The sequence below is a fragment of the Bos javanicus genome, chromosome 14 (assembly GCF_032452875.1).
Source record: "Bos javanicus breed banteng chromosome 14, ARS-OSU_banteng_1.0, whole genome shotgun sequence".
Lineage (NCBI taxonomy): Eukaryota > Metazoa > Chordata > Mammalia > Artiodactyla > Bovidae > Bos > Bos javanicus.
Window position 1 is genome coordinate 39,522,303 of NC_083881.1, and position 21,804 is coordinate 39,544,106.

General features: G+C 38.6%; 1 non-coding gene across 1 annotated transcript; it reads right to left on the reverse strand.

The window, feature by feature from the left end:
- Positions 1-19,839: 19,839 nt before the first annotated feature.
- Positions 19,840-19,942, reverse strand: LOC133260849 (U6 spliceosomal RNA). Its single transcript, XR_009740990.1, has one exon. It is a non-coding gene; the product is annotated as a U6 spliceosomal RNA (small nuclear RNA).
- Between the last annotated feature and the right edge of the window lie 1,862 nt (positions 19,943-21,804).

Below are 21,804 nucleotides of genomic sequence, written 5' to 3' on the forward strand. Positions count from 1 at the left end.
CTTTCTCTAGTTAAGATTACAATGTTTTTAATAATATATTCTTTACTTCTCACACAGTAGCAATAACTATCTCTGGATATTTGAAAGTGTACATTATGTGTTTACACCTTAGAGTGTTTCTCATTTTCCAAGTAAAGTAGCTGTCTTGGGCTTGACCTTGCAGTCAGTCTTTACTCTAAAAGGCTCCTCCATACTCCCCACTACCATCCCCCACCCCCTCCAAAGCCCTTAATGACTTTAATAAGAGTGGTGGAATCAGGCCCCACAAGGTGTGTTTGCATCATTGTGCTGAGCTCAAGAAGATGTTAGTTATGAAGCTGAATGGTGTGTGTGTGTGTGAAGCCAACAGCTTGAGAGTAGGTCCTCTCCACATCAAAAGATGTGTTTGTTTTATTTTTATTTGGAGGATAATTACTTTACAATATTGTGATGGTTTCTGTCATACATCAACATGAATCAGCCATAAAAAAAAAACTAGTATTTAAAATTTTTAAAGTTGTATTTTAAGACTATTTTGACCCATAAACCTAACATTCAAACATGTGTAGCCAGTGTAAACACATACTGAATACCTAGTAAGCAAGCTTTATTGACTATGCCAAAGCCTTTGACTGTGTGGATCACAATAAACTGTGGAAAATTCTGAAAGAGATGGGAATACCAGACTACCTGACACACCTCTTGAGAAACCTGTATACAAGTCAGGAAGAAACAGTTAGAACAGGACATGGAACAACAGTCTGGTTCCAAATAGGAAAAGGAGTACATCAAGGCTGTATATTGTCACCCTGCTTAATTAAATTATATGTGGAGTACATCATGAGAAACGCTGGGCTGGAAGAAGCACAAGCTGGAATCAAGATTGCTGGGAGAAATATCAATAACTTCAGATATGCAGATGACACGACCGTAGTGGCAGAAAGTGAAGAGGAATGAAAAAGCCTCTTGATGAAAGTAAAAGAGGAGAGTGAAAAAGTTGGCTTAAAGCTCAACATTCAGAAACCTAAGATCATGGCATCCGGTCCCATCACTTCATGGGAAATAGATGGGAAACCAGTGGCTGACTTTATTTTTCTGGGCTCCAAAATCACTGCAGATGGTGATTGCAGCCATGAAATTAAAAGATGGAAGGAAAGTTATGACCAACCTAGGTAGCATATTAAAAAGCAGAGACATTACTTTGCCAACAAAGGTCCATCTAGTCAAGGCTATGGTTTTTCCAGTGCTCATGTATGGATGTGAGAGTTGGACTGTGAAGAAGGCTGAGCGCTGAAGAATTGATGCTTTTGAACTGTGGTGTTGAAGACTCTTGAGAATCTCTTGGACTGCAAGGAGATCCAACCAGTCCATCCTAAAGGAGATCAGTCCTGGGTGTTCATTGGAAGGACTAATGCTGAAGCTGAAACTCCAATACTTTGGCCAACTCATGTGAAAAGTTGACTCATTGGAAAAGACCGTGATTCTGGGAGGGATTGAGGGCATGAGGAGAAGGGGACGACAGAGGATGAGATGGCTGGATGGCATCACCTACTCGATGGACGTGAATTTGGGTAAACTCTGGGAGTTGGTGATTGATGGGGAGGCCTGGCATGCTGCAATTCATGGGGTCTCAAAGAGTCAGACATGACTGAGTGACTGAACTGAACTGAACTGAAGGAATAATAAAATCTAAGATTGAAGAATATAGTCTCTACCTTACTTCTGCCTTTCAAATTTTGAGCAAGTATATATAATTTTAAAAACAAATTCACATTTGAGAAACCTAGCTTCAAAGTGGCCCATTTTCATTGGAAAATGTAACTTCAGTCTCAGTCCTCTGGGGACAGGAAAGTACTCTGGAATAAGAGTAGGCTAAAGATGGATCATGGAGTTGCAAAGAGTTGGACGCAACTGAGCGACTGAACTGAACTGAACTGAAAGATGGAGCAAGCCTTGAATGTTACACTGGTTTAGGAGAGAATATTTTACTAGTTTGGGATGTAAAGAAAAAAGTGAAGTCAGGGTTGACTCCCAATTTTTGGTCTTATCATGTGGATGAACAGAGGTCATTTCCTGAGGTGAGGATGATGAAAAGAAGAAGGAAATGTAGGAGTTCTGTCTTTGTCACTGAAGTTTGAAACATGAGTGATTAGATATGAGATAGTTAAATAACTCTGGAAATAAGGAAGATAAGGAAGAAACATCTTTTGCTGTTCCCTTCTGTCTCAGAGGGTCAAGAATCTGCCTGCAATACAGGAGACCCAGGTTCAATCTCTGTGTCCGGAAGATTCCCTGGAGAAAGAAATGGCAACTCACTCCAGTAGTCTTGCCTGGAGAAATCCCATGGACAGAGGAGCCTGTTGGGCTACAGTCCATGGGGTCTCAAAGAGTCAAACAAGACTGAGTGACAGACATATGCATATAAATGATTAACATATGAATATGAATGGCACTTAACATTATGCTATGGTGAAGTTATCTTGAAAGAAAAGGTGAGAAAAGAGAATAAAACTGCAAGCAAAGCCCTGTAGTACTCCATTGTTGCTGCTGCTGCTAAGTCATTTCAGTCGTGTCCGACTTTGTGCGACCCTAAAGGCGCCAGCCCACCAGGCTCCCCACTCCCTGGGATTCTCCAGGCAAGAACACTGGAGTGGGTTGCCATTTCCTTCTCCAATGCAAGAAAGTGAAACGTGAAAGTGAAGTCGCTCAGTCGTGTCCGACTCTTAGTGACCCCATGGACCACAGAGAGAGCAGCAAAAGAACTGGATTAAGTAATGGCAACTGAGTAGGTACAGTCAGTGGAGAAAGGCAAACCCAAGAGAATGCAGCATCCAAGTCAAGTGAATAAATTGTTTTAAGAAGGAAGGCATGGTCCACCATGGAAAATGCTAATGACTCAAGGAATGTGTGGGGCCTTCCCTGATAGCTCAGTTGGTAAAGAATCTACCTGCAATGTGGGAGATCCCAGTTCTATTCCTGGGTCCAGAAGATCCCCTGGAGAAGGGATAGGCTAAAAACTCCAGTGTTCTTGGGCTTCCCTTGTGGCTCAGCTGGTAAGGAATCCGCCTGCAATGCAGGAGACCTGTGTTTGATCCCAGGGTTGGGAAGATCCCCTGGAGAAGGGAAAGGCTACCCACTCCAGCATTCTGGCCTGGAGAATTCCATGGACAGTCCATGCATTTGCAAATAGTCAGACACGACTGAGGGACTTTCACTTTCAAGGAATGTGAGAACTGGGAAGCAGAAAGACCTCCATTCCAGCCATGAATTTACCTAGTGGGAAAGAGAATGCTTGTTAACTCTGATTCAGTCAGAATACAGGAGTTTTATCCAAGCCAAACTGAATTTTAATCAAAGAGTGTGATAAAAAAGGTTTTAAACCATTAAGAGGTAGAAAAAGATGATTGACAGAACAGAGATGAAAAATAGTGATTGGAAAAAAGAAATGCCAAGCATATTACTGAACTCCTTAGTTGATATCAATAAATCTATTTCAAAGGAATTGGAATTTATGATAATAAAGTATTGCATGTATTCTTTGAAGATTATGATTATGTTCATTCAGCCATTCATTAAATATTTATTGTAAACATTAAGTATCAAGCTTTGGGAAACCTAAAAATTACATATAAAGATTACTAGACAGAAACCATTAGTGTTTTTTCCAGTTTTATTGAGATATAATTGACATACAGCACTGTTTAAGTTGTACACCACAATGATTTGACTTACATACAGCATGTAATGATCATCACAAGATTAGTGAATATCCATCATTTCGTGTGTGTGTGTGTGTGTGTGTTAGTGACTTAGTTGTGTCTGACTCTTTGCGATTCCATGGACGATAGCCCACCAGGCTCCTCTGTCCATGGAATTCTCCAAGCAAGAATCCTGGAGTGGTTTACCATTCCCTTCCCCAGCCATAATCTCACAGATACAAGATTAAAGAAATAGAAAAAAAATATTTTCCCTTTTGATGAAGACTCTTAGGGTTTACTCTCTTAACAACTTCCATATGTAGCATATAACAGCATTAATTATATTTACCATGTTACACATTACAACTTGAATACTTATCATATAACTGAAAGTTATACTTTTTCCATCCAGCTCACTCACTGCCTATGGTAACCACAAATCTGATCTCTTTGTATGAGTTGTTTTGATATATGATTAACCTATAACTCTAGGTTAGTTCATGTTATGTAACATAGTTATTTTATATTTCTAAAATTTCCAAAATGATCATCAGGATAAGTATAATTACAATATGTCACCATACAAAGACTTTGTGTAGTTATTGACTATTTTCCCTACACTGTGCATTTCATACCCATGACTCATTCATTTTGCAACTTAATGTCTGTACCTCTCAATCTCTCTTACCTATTTCTTTCCCTCCCTCAACCCCCTTCCCTTCTGACATCCATCCAATTGTTCTCTGTGTCTGTAAGACTTTTTGCTGTTATACCTGTCCATTTGCTTTGCTTTTTTAGGTTTGAAATATAAGCAAAATCATATGGAATTTGCCTTTATCTGACATATTGTACTTAGTATAATATCCTCTAGATCCACCCATGTGGCCACAAGTGGAAAGATTCCATTCTTTTTATGACTGGGTAATATTCCATTGTGTATATGTACCATATCTTCTTTATCTATTCACCTGCTGATGGACACTTGGGCTGCCTCCATATCTTAGCTACTGCAAATATGGTGCAATGAACAGAGAGATGCATAACTATTTTCTAATTAGGTTTTTAGTGTGATATAGTTCCATTTGTTTACTTTTCTTTTGTTTCCTTTGCCCGAGGAAACAAATCCAAAAAAATAATATTACTCAGACGAATGTTAAAGAACCCACTGCCTATGTTTTCTTATAAAAGTTTTATGGTTTCCAGTCTTATATTTGTCTTTAATCCATATTAAACTTAAGTTTGATTGTTTTGCATATAGCTGTTCAGTTTTCCCAAAACTGTTAATTGAAGAAGCTATCTACCCCTCTGTATATTCTTACCTCCTTTGTCAGAGAGCAATTGCCAGTGTAAATGTGGGTTCATTTCTGAGTTTTCTATTCTCTTCCATTGATCTACATGTTTCTTTTTGTGCCAGCATCATATGTTTTTATTTCTGTAGCTGTGTACTATCTTTGAAGTCAGGAAATGTGGTTCCAGCTTTGCTCTTTCTCAAGATTGTTACAGGCATTTAGCACATTCTGTGTTCCCATACAAATTTTAGAATTCTTTGTTCTAGTTTGATGAAAAATGCCATTTAGGAGACTAAAAACTATCTGTTAGAGTTAATGCATTAAAGAGTATTCTTGATTGCTGTTGCTTCTCTTCTTTAATCAGAATATTCACGACCAGTGTGATTCTTAAGTGATTTTGCTTTTCATGCATGCAGTTCAGTTCAGTCGTGTCCGACTAAGACCCCATGAATCGCAGCTCACCAGGCCTCCCTGTCCATCATCAACTCCTGGAGTTTACTCAAACAATGTCCATCGAGTCGGTGATGCCATCCAGCCATATCATCCTCTGTCATTCCCTTTTCTTCCTGACCCCAATCCCTCCCAGCATCAGGGTCTTTTCCAATGAGTCAACTCTTCGCATGAGGTGGCCAAAGTATTGGAGTTTCAGCTTCAGCATCAGTCCTTCCAATGAACAACCAGGATTGATTACCTTTAGGATGGACTGGTTGGATCACCTTGTGGTCCAAGGATATCTCAAGAGTCTTCAACACCACAGTTCAAAAACATCAATTCTTCGGCACTCAGCTTTCTTCACAGTCCAACTCTCACATCCAAACATGACCACTGGAAAAACCATAGCCTTGAATAGACGGACCTTTGTTGGCAAAGTAATGTCTCTGCTTTTGAATATGCTATCTAGGTTGGTCATAACTTTCCTTCCCAGGAGTAAGCATCTTTTAATTTCATGGCTGCGATCACCATCTGCAGTGATGGTGAACACCATCACCACACTGTTTCCATTGTTTCCCCATCTATTTTCCATGAAGTGATGGGACAAGATGCCATGATCTTAGTTTTCTGAATGTTGAGCTTTAAGGCAAAATTTTCACTCTCCTCTTTCTTCAAGAGGCTTTTTAGTTCCTCTTCATTTTCTGCCATAAGGGTGGTGTCATCTGCATATCTGAGGTTATTGATATTTCTCCCGGAAATCTTAATTCCAGCTTGTGCTTCTTCCAGCCCAACATTTCTCATGATGTACTCTGCATATAAGTTAAATAAACAGGGTGACAATATACAGCCTTGACATACTCCTTTTCCTATTTGGAACCAGTCTGTTGTTCCATGTCCAGTTCTAACTGTTGCTTCCTGACCTGCATATAGGTTTCTCAAGAGGCCAGTCAGGTGGTCTGGTATTCCCATCTCGTTCAGAATTCTCCACAGTTTACTGTGATCCACACAGTCAAAGGCTTTGGCATAGTCAATAAAGCAGAAATAGATGTTTTCCCAAAACTCTCTTGCTTTTTCCATGATCCAGCAGATGTTGGCAATTTGATCTGTGGTTCCTCTGCCTTTTCTAAAACCAGCTTGAACATAAGGAAGTTCACGGTTCACATATTGCTGAAGCCTGGCTTGGAGAATTTTGAGCATTACTTTACTAGCATGTGAGATGAGTGCAATTGTGCGGTAGTTGGAGCATTCTTTGGCTTTATCTTTCTTTGGGATTGGAATGAAAACTGACCTTTTCCAGTCCTATGGCCACTGCTGAGTTTTCCAAATTTGCTGGCATATTGAGTGCAGCACTTTCACAGCATCATCTTTCAGGATTTGAAATGGCTCAACTGGAATTCCATCACCTCCACTAGCTTTGTTCATAGTGATGCTTCCATGGCCCACTTGACTTCACATTCCAGGATGTCTGGTTCTAGGTGAGTGATCGCACCATCATGATTATCTTGGTTGTGAAGATCTTTTTTGTACAGTTCTTCTGTGTATTCTTGCCATCCCTTCTTAATATCTTCTGCTTCTGTTAGGGCCTTACAATTTCTGTCCTTTATTGAGCCCATCTTTGCATGAAATGTTCCCTTGGTATCATAATTTTCTTGAAGAGATCTCTAGTCTTTCCCATTCTGTTGTTTTCCTCTATTTCTTTGCATTGATCACTGAGGAAGGCTTTCTTATCTCTTCTTGCTATTCTTTGGCACTCTGCATTCAGATGCTTATATCTTTCCTTTTCTCCTTTGCTTTTCACTTCTCTTCTTTTCACAGCTATTTGTATGGCCTCTCCAGACAGCTATTTTGCTTTTTTGCATTTCTTTTCCATGGTCATGGTCTTGATCCCTGTCTCTTATACAATGTCACAAACTTTCGTCCATAGTTCATCAGGCACTCTATCAGATCTAGGCCCTTAAATCTATTTCTCACTTCCACTGTATAATCATAAGGGATTTGATTTAGGTCATACCTGAATGGTCTAGTGGTTTTCCCTACTTTCTTCAACTTAAGTCTGAATTTGGCAATAAGGAGCTCATGATCTGAGCCACAGTCAGCTCCCAGTCCTGTTTTTGCTGACTCTATAGAGCTTCTTCATCTTTGGCTACAAAGAATATAATCAATCTGATTTCAGTGTTGACCATCTAGTGATGTCCTTGTGTAGAGTCCTCTCTTGTGTTGTTGGAAGAGGATGTTTGCTATGACCAGTGCGTTCTCTTGGCAAAACTCTGTTAGCCTTTGCCCTGCTTCATTCCTTCAGCACCAATAATCAGAGGCTAGACAAAATGAACCCCAAATATCTATTATAACACTAGGATTTGTATGATTTCAAGGAAATAATACTAATAAATTCAAATAATATATTTGAATAATAAGTTGCTGCTTTAGAAAAGTACATAGATTCTCAGCAATACAGTTTGTGGGTTCTCCAGTGGCTCAGATTGTAAAGAAACTGTCCGCAGTGCAGAAGACACAGGTTTAATCCCTGGATTGGGAAGATCCCTTGGAGAAAGGAATGACTACCCACTCCAGTATTATTGCCTGGGAAATTCCATGGACAGAGGAGCCTGGGAGGCTACACAGTCCACAAGGTCGCAAAGGGTCAGACACGACTGAGTGACTAACACTTTCATTTTCACTTTTTTTTCCAGAGCTGAGAGAAAATATTGAAGGTAGAAGTTGAATGAACAGTTTTTATTATGATGACACAGCATGAGTGTCTTTTTTTAATTTTCTATTTAAACTAAAAATTAAGTTTTTTATTTTACCTCTCAAAATCCAGGGAACTTAGACTGAACCAAAAGAACTAACATAATGCTCGATACAGTCACGACAAACTACATGGGTGACTGCACGATCACATGTACTTGAATGTATACCATCCATTGTAGAGTTACCAAAAATAATAACAGGTTCATATCACAACATACTTGATAGAACAGACAACTACAAATTTCATATAACCTGCACATTTCATGATATTTATTATTTTCTAGTTACTTTGATGGAAATGTATAAGAATTAACTTGTATCTATTATAAATGTCTTTTTGTCATTCATAAAACCAGAAATATTTATAGTTTCAGATGATTTTTATTAAATTTAGGTTTTTACAAATCTGTGGTTCTCAAATACATTTTATATGTGTTCATCTACTTAAGTATTCAGCAAGTAATGACAGAGTACCAATTATGTGTCAGATATCACACTAGGTGCTATGGATAAGATGGTAGACAGGTACAGTTCTATACTAAACTAAATGGTTGTTGTTCAGTTGCTCATCGTGCCCAACTCTTTGTAACCCCACGGACTGCAGTACGCCATGCTTCCCTGTCCTTGACCATCTCCCAGAGCTTGCTCAAACTCATTTCCATTGCGTTGGTGATGCCATCAATCCATCTCATCCTCTGTCGTCCCCTTCTCCTCCTGCCTTCAATCTTTCCCAGCATCAGGGTCTTTTCCAATGAGTCAGTTCTTCGCATCAGTTCGGTTCAGTTTAGTCACTCAGTCGTGTCTGACTCTGCGACCCCATGAACCGCAGCATGCCAGGCCTCCCTGTCCATCACCCAGAATCCACCCAAACCCATGTCCATTGAGTCGGTGATGTCATCCAACCATCTCATCCTCTGTAGTCCCCTTCTCCTCTTGCCCTCCTCCTGAATATCTTGATTAAATAAATTAAATTAAATGAGTCTTATATATTAAATTGTATATTTCATGTGGCAGTGGAATTTTTGAGATATAGAATTTTTCTAAAACTACCTAGTGTTTAGAGAAGGAAATGGCAACCCACTCCAGTGTTCTTGCCTGGAGAATTCCTTGGACAGGGGAGCCTGGTGTGCCACAGTCCATAGCATCTCAAAGAGTCAGACACATCTGAAGTGACTTAGCAGGCACCTATGCACCTATGCACCTAATATTTTGTTTAATAAAAGTCAATGATTGTAAAGTTGGGTGAGGAAAAGAAGACATATGAGTTGATGAGAAATAATAAAAAGTGGTAGGATAAATCACTTGTAGGACCAAAACAGATCAAAGAATGATATGAGTGTACTACTAAAAGAGCATTAGCTGAAAGTAATAGGTTGTGCTCAGAGAATGAAATCTTTGAAAGTCAGATTCTCTTGGTGATAGGAGATTCTTTACCAGAGTCATATACGAATGGGGTCTCTCTTCTCTGATATTTGAGGGTCAAGACCGTTTATTTGCTAATGTCATCTGACATATACTAGGCTTCCCTGGTGGCTCAGTGGTTAAAGCGTCTGTCTTCAATGCAGTAGACCTGGGTTCAATCCCGGGGTCAGGAAGATCCCCTGGAGGGGGAAATGACAACCCACTTCAGTATTCTTGCCTGAAGAATCCCATGAATGGAGGAGCCTGGTGGGCTATAGTCTGTGGGATTGCAAAGAATCAGACACGACTGAGCGAATTCAGCCAGCCAGCCAGCCAGGGCTCCCACAATCCATCAGGCCTGTTTTCACTCATCTTTAATAATAAACAAGGTTCAAATTATTTTTCTCAGGACAGCCTCAGATACCATTAAATCCCATTAAATAAGAGGATATAAATGAATATTTCCATAGAAATGTTGCATTTATTTATTTCTTTGTGCCCGACTCTTGTATAGCCAAGAAACCCATAACTGTTGGAATCTAATCCGCATTGATATTAAGTGGCAATGTGCCTACCATGTAATATGTGTTCAGTAAATATTTATTGACTTTTGGCTGTTGACTAACTGATGATGTAATCACATGAAACCAGAAACAGCATAAATCCTTACACTTTTATGAGTGGAACTAATCTTTTCCTTCAGGAGAACCAGGGAGGGATAGGAGAAGAATGATGTGCTGTTAGTGACATTCCATTATCAAAGCTGAATGGGGTGAGGGGGTCAGTGGGTGGAGGTTAAACCTCTGCAACTAGCTGCCTGTCTTTTTTGTTGCAACCACAGGAAGTTGCAGAGAATATGAAAAAGGTAGCAATCTCTTTCCAGGGTGATTTCAAAATATTTTGAGGATAGCTGCTGCTGCTGCTGCTGCTAAGTCGCTTCAGTCGTGTCCAACTCTGTGAGACCCTGTAGATGGCAGCCCACCAGGCTCCCCCGTCCCTGGGATTCTCCAGGCAAGAACACTGGAGTGGGTTTCCATTTCCTTCTCCAATGCGTGAAAGTGAAAAGTGAAAGTGAAGTCGCGCAGTCACATCCAGCTCTTCACGACCCCATGGACTTCAGCCTACCAGGCTCCTCCGCCCATGGGATTTTCCAGGCAAGAGTACTGGAGTGGGGTGCCATTTGAGGATAGCACCAAGATCTAAAATGTGTGGGTGTTCTGTTGCTCAGTCATTTCTGACTCTTCATGACCCCATTGACTGTAGCCAGCCAGGCTCTACTGTCCATGGGATTTTCCAGGCACGAATACAGGAGTGGGTTGTCATTTCTTCCTCCAAGGGATCTTCCCAACCCAGGGATTGAACCTGGGTCTGCTGCATCTCCTGCATTGGCAGGCAGATTCTTTATCACTAAGTCTCCTGGGGATTAATTAAGTTATTTGAAGAACTGTCACCAAAACATCTAATCATTTTAATATCTTTTTGTACTTCACTATTTCTTTTCACTCTTCTTCAAAATTCTCCAAATTAATGGGACTACTTGGGTCATTAGCTGGTGGTACAATTTTCTTTAGTCTGGTGATATAAGAGATGGTAGCAAGGAAACTACATTTTTAAGAATAGAAAAGGAAAAAGAAACCTTTGTATTTATAGCTGGGGCTAAAGCAAATTTTCTGAAGTAAATAGGGTTTTTATACCTTAATATTTTGTATAATTTAAATATATCTATATAGTCACTTAGCAGAGATGAATATTAAGCACATATTGTTCTTCAGTGGTAGAAGGGAAATTTAGTATTAGCTCTATTGTTCAGCATGGGATTTTTTTCCTACCCAAAACAGTACAGTAGGTTTTAAGGAACAACATGCTCATTCACATGCTGCTACTTGGAATTCTACACTAAGGAATTAAGTAAAAATGAATCAATTAAATCTAGAAATTCTTAAGTGCATTCACCAAGTTTCATATTTAAAACCAGATTTCAAATGTTTGGAATCTAAGAATAACACTGAGAAAGCAAATTCAATAATATTATTATAAACTTTATGAAAACACAAAACGTGTGTTAGCCTAAAATAAAACCCACATTCCTCAACTGACTAGGAGTAATTCTGTGGAGCACATACTCAGAGTTTTTTCTTTAAAAAATTCATATATTTCTAATATTCTAGAAGTGCTGCTGCTGCTAAGTCACTTCAGTTGTGTCCGACTCTGTGCGACCCCAGAGACAGCAGCCCACGAGGCACCCCCATCCCTGGGATTCTCCAGGCAAGAACACTGGAGTGGGTTGCTGTTTCCTTCTCCAATGCAGGAAACTGAAAAGTGGAAGTGAAGTCGCTCAGTCGTGTCTGACTCTTGGCGACCCCATGGACTGCAGCCTACCAGGCTCCTCCGTCCATGGGATTTTCCAGGCAAGAGTACTGGAGTGGGGTGCCATCGTCTTCTTCGATTCTAGAAGTATGGGTAACTAATTCCAAAGTGCATTATTATAAAGATCTTTACATGATACATATTATAAACTCTCTTAGAAAGTAAAGGGAAATGAACAACTACAGGAAATTCAGTAGCATATGAAGAAAAATAACGTTTTATAGAAAGGTCTAAAATATTTTCTCCTTTGCTCAGCTTCTGATCCTTCACATGGAAATGAGGCTATTGGACTTAATTGTCACCAAGAGACATAGGAGAAGCCAAGAGTAGTGATTGCAGTAAATCAGGACATGGGATTCAAGGAAGCTATATGCCATCTTTTGTCAGTTGTACAGATTCCAAACTAATCTCTTCAAAAAGCTATTTATGTACCTGTCATTCTCCCTGATCAGATGGTACACTCCTTTAGACAAAGGATGTTTTGATCATCCTTTTACATCCACCTCTGAACCTAGCACTACGTCTAGTTCTGAATAGGTCTTCAATAAATGTTGCAGGGATTGCATTTAATCAATATTGTCAAATAAAATGTAAAAATCTAAAGTACTACTGAATGCGAAGAGAGCCCAATCATTAACTAATGAGTCTCAAGTGATCTCCAACTAAATGGAAGAGAGTAATTCATAATTGAGACTGAAGTAAAAAATTAAGCTGGAAACAATCATGGATTATTATTAGCAAAATGATTGGAAAGTTAAAAACAGAAAATTTTGGACAAATTTACTCCAAATTGGAGGCTAATGAAAATGGTTGGTGGTGAAATGAAGGATGAGGGGACAATCTGAACTTGAAATATTTGGAGAACAGTGCTAGCCTTAGATCATTAATTGCTGTTGTATGGAAAGGGGATAAGACAACCAAAAACCTAGGAAAGACGATATATTTCTGTCTTTGTATTAAAGGATATTACCCATCAGAAAGGTCAGAATATTACAGTAAACAAATAGTAAATGTAATTAAATTTTGAACAAAGACAGGATGTCATATCTAAGGATGCACAGATGAGAGAATAATTTTCAAACATTCAGTGACTTAGGATTCCAACTTTTCCCCTCCCACTTAACATTTTAAACACATCTTTAAAAGATCAGCTAGGAAAGACTACAATGAACTTTAAAGTTAAAACAATTCTCATTGTTTTGAACTCCCCTGTTTTTCTCTAAACTCTAGGCATATCCTGTTAGCTCAGAACATTGGACTGTTTCTATATTGCTCAGAGTTGGAAAATTTCAATTTATTTACAAATATTTAAATAGTGTTTTGTTATACTCCAAGCATTCTATACGTTTTAGGAAATTCTCTTATTTAATTCTCATAATGTTATAATAGAGATATAATTAATAGTGTTTCTCTTTACCAAAGAGGGACCCTGAAGTGTTTAGAAGATCAGTAACTTGGCCACAGCCGTGCATTAGTGAGTGGTGGCTCCAGGTTCCCATGCTCAGCTCCCTGATTTCTGCTCTCTCCCTTGTACTCTCATCATTTAGTGTCATACATGTCACTCAGTTGAAGGCAGAATGAACTGATCTAAAGATAATTATCCTCCAATTAAAAATAAAACAAAAGATGGCAGAAAATTGTCATAAAGCTAGACAAGATATCATGTATAAAAGTCAAGCACTGTGCTGTATACAAACCAGTTGCTAAATAAATAGTTATTCCTCATTGGTCACTAGTTTATTGCTATAAAGAAGTTTATTGCTTCTTTTTTCTAAAATCTGCTTTCAGTTCCTCCTTTCTATTTTCTCTGCCTTTTTCTTATTCTGAAACCATAATACCTGATTGAAGAGCCTGAGCTTCAGGGCCTTTCTTAATTACCTATTGCTGCTCTAACAAATCAGCACAAACTTGGTGACTTGTATGAACACAATTTTATTTTGTGTTCAAAATCAAGATATAACCCTAAAATCAAGGTTTTCATAGAGCTATATTCCTTCTGGAGACACTGGAAGACAATCTGTTTACCGATTGTCTGTAAACATACCTTTTTTACAGGTATATCTATTTACATACCTTTTCCAATTTCTAGAGACCACCTGTATTCCTTGGATCATAGCCCCTTCCTTCATCTTCAACTCACATCATTCCAACTATTTCTATCATTATATCTCACTTTCCTGATTCCAGTATCACTGTCTCTTTTTCCTGTAAATACTTCGCGATTACATTGAGTCCACCTAGATAATCTAAGATGACTTCCCCATGTCAAGGTCTTTAACTTAGTCATACCCTCGAAGTCCTTTTTAGCACGTAAAGTATCATATTCACTGGTTCAAGGGGATCAGGAAGTGGATATCTCTGGAGACCATTACTCTGTTTACCACAGGGCAGATTGCCTCAGTTTCAATCCTGCTGTTTATTTGCTGTTTTTTCTTAAGGCAAATTACTTAAACTTCCCAAGCCTAAATCTTCTTATGTGTGAAGTCATGCTCAAAATAGGAACTTGTAGGATTGTTGTTAGGATAAGATTAGGTTGTACTGTGTATATAGAGGACCATAACAACTGTCACAGAGTAAATACTCAGTAAATATCAACTATTATCGTTTGTGTTAATTTCATGTAATAGATGCAAATGCATGTTAATGAATCACAGAAATAAGTACATAAATTTAAAATGCTCACATATTAACTTACAATTAGAAGTACAACCTTGGGATTAATGATATTCTTATTTAGATAAACCAAAAAAGAACCCATGTTACAATCAGAACTTGATTGGGTGGATGTAAAATCGAAAAAGCAGAGATAAACAAGACAAGTCCACTTGTCATAGTTTCTTTCAGTTAAATCTTTACTATTCAAAATGTGCTAACATAACCTGGCAGTTTTTTAATATGTAGAATTTCAAGGCTCATTCTAGACCTTCAAACAAGAGTCTGAATTTTTCTATGATTTTCAAATAATTTGTATGTACATTAAAGTTTGATCACACTGGCTATGATAGTGCCTCAGAGCCTAAAAGTGCTTTGCCTAGGTAGGCCACTTGCCTCTAGTAGTGTCCTCTGTCTCTGCTTTCATAATAGGAATTCACCACAACTATTATCCATTGAAACATTATGTCTTTACATATGTCAATACTTTCTAAAGGAAATGTTGTTATACACGTTCCCTTTGAAGTGACTTGACACAAGTCTGTGCTGATTATTATATTCTTAAGTTCTTCAGCTCTAAACTGGCAAAGAAAGGAGAAGACTTACCTTCTGAAAGCCAAGGAATAACGATTATGAACACACCTCCAGAAATCAAGCACCCACTGCATTTCTTAATAGGGCTAATGAATTCTGTTACTAGGCTAATATTTCAAAACTTAGGTCTACAAGAAAACTCAGATAATAAAATTAATTAGTTACATTAATCCATCATAGCTAAAATTAAAAGACACTCCTTGGAAGAAAAGCTATGACAAACCTAGACAGGGTATTAAAAAGCAAAGACGTCACTTGGCCGACAAAGGTCCATATAGCCAAAGCTATGGTTTTTCTAGTATTCATGCATGGATGTGAGAGTTGGACAGTAAAGAAGGCTGAGCACCGAAGAATTGATGCTTTCAAAATGTTGCACTAGAGAAGACTCTTGAGAGTCCCTTGGACTGCAAGAAGATCAAACCATTCAATCCCAAAGGAAATCAGTCCTGAATATTCACTGGAAGGACTGATGCTGAAGCTGAAGCTCCAATACTTTGGACCCCTGATGCGAAGAGCAGACTCATTGGAAAAGACGGTGATGCTGGGAAATATTGAAGACAAGAGGAGAAGGGGACAACAGAGGATGAGATGGATGGATGGCATTACCAATTCAATGGACACTAGTTTGAGCAAACTCTGGGAGACAGTGAAGGACAGGGAAGCCTGGCGTGCTGCAGTCCATGGGGTTGTAAAGAGTTGGGCACAACTGAGCGACTGAACACAACAAATCATAACTAAAAATTACATTTTCAATGGGAAGTAAAGAAAAAGAACAGTATGGAAAACATTTTCTCATACTGAACAATATTACTGAAATATGCTTTTGAAATGAGAGCAAATATCAACGTATAGATTAAATTTCTCTAATGAAATGTGCCCATTGACACCAAAAGGTAAGTACGGTACAATTCATGTTTGTCTTCAAAGTGGATTGAGTCACAGGAGTCCACAATCACAAGGTGGATTGAGCATTTGTATCCTTAGAGATACAAAGACACTGACAATAATTTAGTGAATTACATTTGAATATTACTTCAATATATACTTGCTGAACACCTGTTATGGTATAAGGCTCTGTGCTGCTCACACTTTTGTCATCTAAAAGAAACTTCCCTTCCCTAAAAGGAACTTCACCAGACAAACCTGATGATAAAACAAAAGTAAGTTTATTCTTACGTTGTAAGTGAGGACACTACTCTGACAGAGATTTCCTTGCCTCAGAGAAAAAAGAAGGCAAAGTTAGGATATTTATGAGATTTTGGAGTCAGTTTATGGAAGATCTTTCGACGTAGGGGTGATGGGGGAAGGGGTGACTAGCACTGAAAAATAATCATGATGTAATAATGTGTATTGGTGGACACTGCAAAGGGAAGGTCTTGAGGTGAGGGTGTACAAAGAGAAGAGACTAGAAGACTAAATAGTCGTCTAATGCTATGTATTGAAAAGTCTTGATGGCTTGATGTTCATTTAAATGATTTTTCCTGGAAGCTTCTAAATGAACAATAAAGTTACCTTCAACTTATCTTCCCGGTCACGAGTTTCCTGGAATAGTAAACGTATGTTGGTTGATGAAGACAATGGAATAGTAAAGTGATATTGGTGAAGACAGCCTAATGGTGGAGTAGAGTTATGTTAATGTAGAGAATAAGCTGTGTGCTGTAGGTGGTTTCAGCTTTCATTCGAGTGACTCAAAGTTAAATAGGATATAATCACTATTCTAAAAGAACATATAATCAAATATGAAAGTTTGTATTGAATACTAAAACAGATTTGTTCTGATTATAGAATGTTTAATTATTGATAAAAATAGAGAAAAATATAAACAAGAAAATAAAAATCACCAAATCCCACCAACATAACAGAGCATTTGACATTTAAAATGTTTATGTGTTGTGTTCATTTGCATTTAGTTTATATGTATAGTGGCAGTTCAGATGGGGAAGAATTTGCCTGCAATGCAGGAGACCTGGATTCGGTCCCTGGGATGGGAAGTTCCCCTGGAGAAGGAAATAGCAACCTACTCGAGCACTCTTGCCTGGAGAATTCCAGAACAGAGGAGCCTGGTGGGTGAAAGTCCATGGGATCACAAAGAGTTGGACATGACTGAGCAGCTAATACACACGTAATAAAATATATGTATTTTGTAACCAAAGTTGAATTCCCATCATCAATAAGCTTCATAGCCAGCTTTATTTTTCACTTAATTAAAAAGTCCATGAACTTTTCTAATGTTATTAAATGTTTTTTGAAAACTTGAGTTTTTAATGTCTATGTGTGTTTGTATATATTTTAACCTAATTAATTTAGTGTCTCATGCTGAAGCATCTTTGCTTGCTCAGGGGCAATGAAAATACTTATTTGATATAACTATTTCAAAACATTTGGGTCAGTACTTCTTAGCAGCATCTGTCAATAAGGACAGAGAAAAATGGATGTAAACTTTCACTCATTTGTTGAGCTTAGATCAAAACTGCTAAAATGTAGTCATAAAATTTCTTTAAAGCCTCATCTTTACCATTTAAAATAATTTTATGACATTTCCTATAATATGTCAATGTTATTTTTTTTAATACTAAATAATTTTCTCCCAAAGTTTTGAGTAGAGTTAATTCTCTAAGGCGTTGCAAGAGCTTTTAGTATTCCTACTATAGAAGCTACGTTCTCAAGGGTATTTATAGCCCAATTTGCAAATCACGATAGCCATTATACAATTCATACAGTATTAAAATAATTATTCATAAGATTGTCCTGGATTCTGATGAAAAACAAGTCAGTGAGGAATGGAACCAACTTTAAATATTATGCTTTATTACTGCATTTCAAACAGGAGATTTGGGAAGGGGGGAAAAGGGAAACAAAGCATGTGAATTGGTTGAGTCCAGTTAGATTTAGCACCAGTAGCAAGAAAGGTTTATTTGACAAGTTCAGCTGAACTGCACTGAAAGGAAGTAGGAAGACGGTCCATATCAAAAATTTTAAAATAAATAAATAAAAGGATAAAGAGAAAGAAGCAACAAGCATTACAGCAGGAAACACAGATCATAGTAAAAATGCACCTTTCGTTGTCACTATCACTCCATATTAGCAAAATGCAAATAGCAAATAAAAGCAATATTGTAGAAATCTCCTACTCTAAAAAGGAAGCACTAATTTTTAAAGGAGAAGTTTTTGTTACCTTTGGAAACTTTAAGGTCCTAGACTGGTAAATATCTTAAGAGACAAGTGAAGAAACCTTAGAGTGGAATTTTGCAGTAAATATGATGAAAGTGAGAATAGCAACACATCTCTTTTCCTAAAAGAATTACAGGCATAAAGAGGTCAGGAACAGGAGAAAATTAATACAAAGAGTAACACAAAACTTAGATGACTTTAAGATGCTGATGAAATTAGAGAAATACATCAGACAGAAACAGAAGGATGAAATTGCCAAAGTCATAGATTTTATTTTTTTAATAATACTGATTGAAGCTGTTCTCACTGGAGTCAGATTTCACACTTAATTCAGGATTTTAGCAAGTAGGAATACAAGAGTTTAGAAAGACCTCTACAGCTTATTTACTACTCGTTGCCAAGTTTGTACCCTTCAAGTACATCAGTTTTATACTCCCCCTCCTCCATCCTCTGCTAAACGTTGTTTTACTCTATGTTTTTTTTTTTATAAGTTTGACTTTTTTATGTCTCCTGTAAGTGACATCTTGTGTTTGGGTGTATGAGTCTATGCATGTGTGTGTGAGTCACTCAGTTATGTCCAACTCTGCAACCCCGTGGACTTTAGCCCAACAGGCTCCTCTTTCCATGGAATTCTCCAGGTAAGAATACCAGAGGTGGTTGCCATTTCCTTATCTGGGGGATCTCCTCAACCCAAGGATTGAATCTGGGTCTCCTGCATTACAGGCAGATTCTTCACCACCTGAGCTACCTGGGAAGCAAGTGACATCATACAGTTCTTGTTTTACTTTGTCTGACTTATCTCAGCAGAATGTGCTCAAGGTCCATTCATTTGTCGAAAATGGCAGTTTCTTTCCTGACTTTCCAGCTTTTCTGATGGCTGAGTAATACTCCATTGTGTATATATACTGTGTCCTTTCTTATCCATTCATCTATTAATGGACCCTTGGGTTGTTTCTATGTCTTGGCTATTGCAAATAGTGCTGAAATGAACATGGAGGTGAGTGTATAAAAAGGCATCAGAAAAGGCAATGGCACCCCACTTCAGTACTCTTGCCTGGAAAATCCCATGGATGGAGGAGCCTGGTGAGCTGCAGTCCATGGCGTCGCTAAGAGCCAGACACGACTGAGAGACTTCACTTTCACTTTTCACTTTCATGCATTGGAGAAGGAAATGGCAACCCACTCCAGTGTTCTTGCCTGGAGAATCCCAGGGACGGGGGAGCCTGGTGGGCTGCCGTCTATGGGGTCACACAGAGTCGGATACGACGGAATCGACTTAGCAGCAGTAGCATAAAAAGGTATAGGGACACATGAATGGACTCCTAACACATTATGAATGGAAATCAAAAGATATTAAAATAGGAGAAAGAGAGACAATTTGTAAAGTTCTCAGTAATTTGGTTTTGTTTTTGACAATTATTTTTATTTTTTATTAAAAAAATATTTAATTGGAGGATAATTGCTTTACAGTGTTGTGTTGGTTTCTGCCTTACAATGACGCAAATAAAAATTTGGAACACTTCAGGAGTTTCCATGTCATCCTTGCACAGGGGCCATGCTAATCTTCTCTGCATTATTCCAATTTTAGTATATATGCTGCCGAAGCAACCTCGTTTTATTTTTTTGACAGGAGCAGATTAGAATATAGGAAAGAAATCAATTGCACTGTAGTGGATTCCTCTTGAAGGAATAGATCCTTTTGAAATTGGAACCAATGGCTACATCTCATCTCAAAGGGATATCTCTCCCAACTGTATTTAAATTCAGTAATACCCACTTGAAAACTGGTATGGATTAACCAGAATCCTGAAGAAACAGAAACTACCTTTCAACATTCAGATATTATTCCTACTTTCTTTACTTTTTCCTCTAGGCTAAAACATTGCATAACCAAGGAAAACTATTGCCTCTTCGGCTGTGGGTTAAATTAGCATGCCAAGAGCAGATAATATATTGAATCCTAGAGAGTGGTTTATCTTATCTGCTGCTGCTGCTAAGTCACTTCAGTCATGTCCAACTCTGTGTGACCCCATAGACGGCAGCCCACCAGGCTCGCCAGTCCCTAGGATTCTCCAGGCAAGAACACTGGAGTGGGTTGCCATTTCCTTCTCCAATGCAGGAAAGTGAAAACTTAAAGTGAAGTCGCTCAGTCATGTCCGACCCTCAGCGACCCTGTGGACTGCAGCCCACCAGGCTTCTCTGTCCATGGGATTTTCCAGGCAGGAGGACTGGAGCGGGGTGCCATTGCCTTCTAGCACAACTTAATACAGAGTTGTTGAATAAATTTTGGTACTTTAATGCTTTGGCACTTATGCGGTTTTCATTGTGCTGACATGGAGAGATCTCCAAAATATAGTGTTATCTAAACAAAGCCAGAAGTAGAAAAATATCTGTACCCATTTATATGTATAAACTATATAGTATACACCCATGAAGATATATTGAAGTGTTGAATGTCTAGAGAAGTGATCTTAACAATGCTGACTGTGGCTAGTTCTAGGGAGAGTAGTAGGGTCTTTTTTTCTTCTTTTTTTGTGCTCAGTCATGTCTGACTCTTCGTGACCCCCTGGACTGTAGCCCACCAGGCTCCTCTGTCCATGGGATTTTCTGGGCAAGAAAGCTAGAATGGGTTGCCATTTCCTACTCCAGGGGATCTTCCTGACCCAGGGATTGAACCCTTGTCTCTTGCATCTCCTGAATTGGCAGGTGGATTCTCTACCATTGTGCCACTTGGGAACAGTATCAGAGTAAGGGTGTTTGAATATGGTTGCCTCTACTTTTATCCTAAGTGAAAAAAAAAAAAGGAAGTCACTCAGTCATGTCCAACTCTTTGCAACCCCATGGACTGTAGCCTACTAGGCTCCTCTGTCCATGGGATTTTCCAGGCAAGAATACTGGAGTGGGTTGCCATTTCCTTCTCTAGGAGATCTTCCCAACGCAGGGATTGAACCCCAGTCTTCCACATTGTAGGCAGACTGTTTACCGTCTGAGCCACCAGGGAAGTCTGGTTTCCCAAATGGCTAAGAGGGTAAAGAATCTGCCTCCAATGCAAGAGACATAGGAGATATGAGTTAAATCCCTAAGTAAAGAAGTTCTCCTGGAGAAGGGCATGGCAACCCACTTCAGTATTCTTGCCTGGATTATCCCATGGACAGAGGAGCCTGGTGGTCTACAGTCCATAGGGTCACAAAGAGTCAGACACAACTGAGTGACAATTCACACATGCATTTTTACTTTATACATGCCTGCATTCATTGAATTTTTCCAATGACCATATATTATTTTCATAATAAAATAAAACTTGAACATGTTTAGAAATTTAGCTCAGCATAAGTGCTATAGATATAACAGAAAGCACACTTTCTAATAATGATGTTGAATTTAAAGAGGGCAGAGAAGTTTCTGAATGTCTTCAACTGGTCAAAACAGCATCTCAAATTTCAGGGAAAAAAAAAAGCTTTCTAATTTGA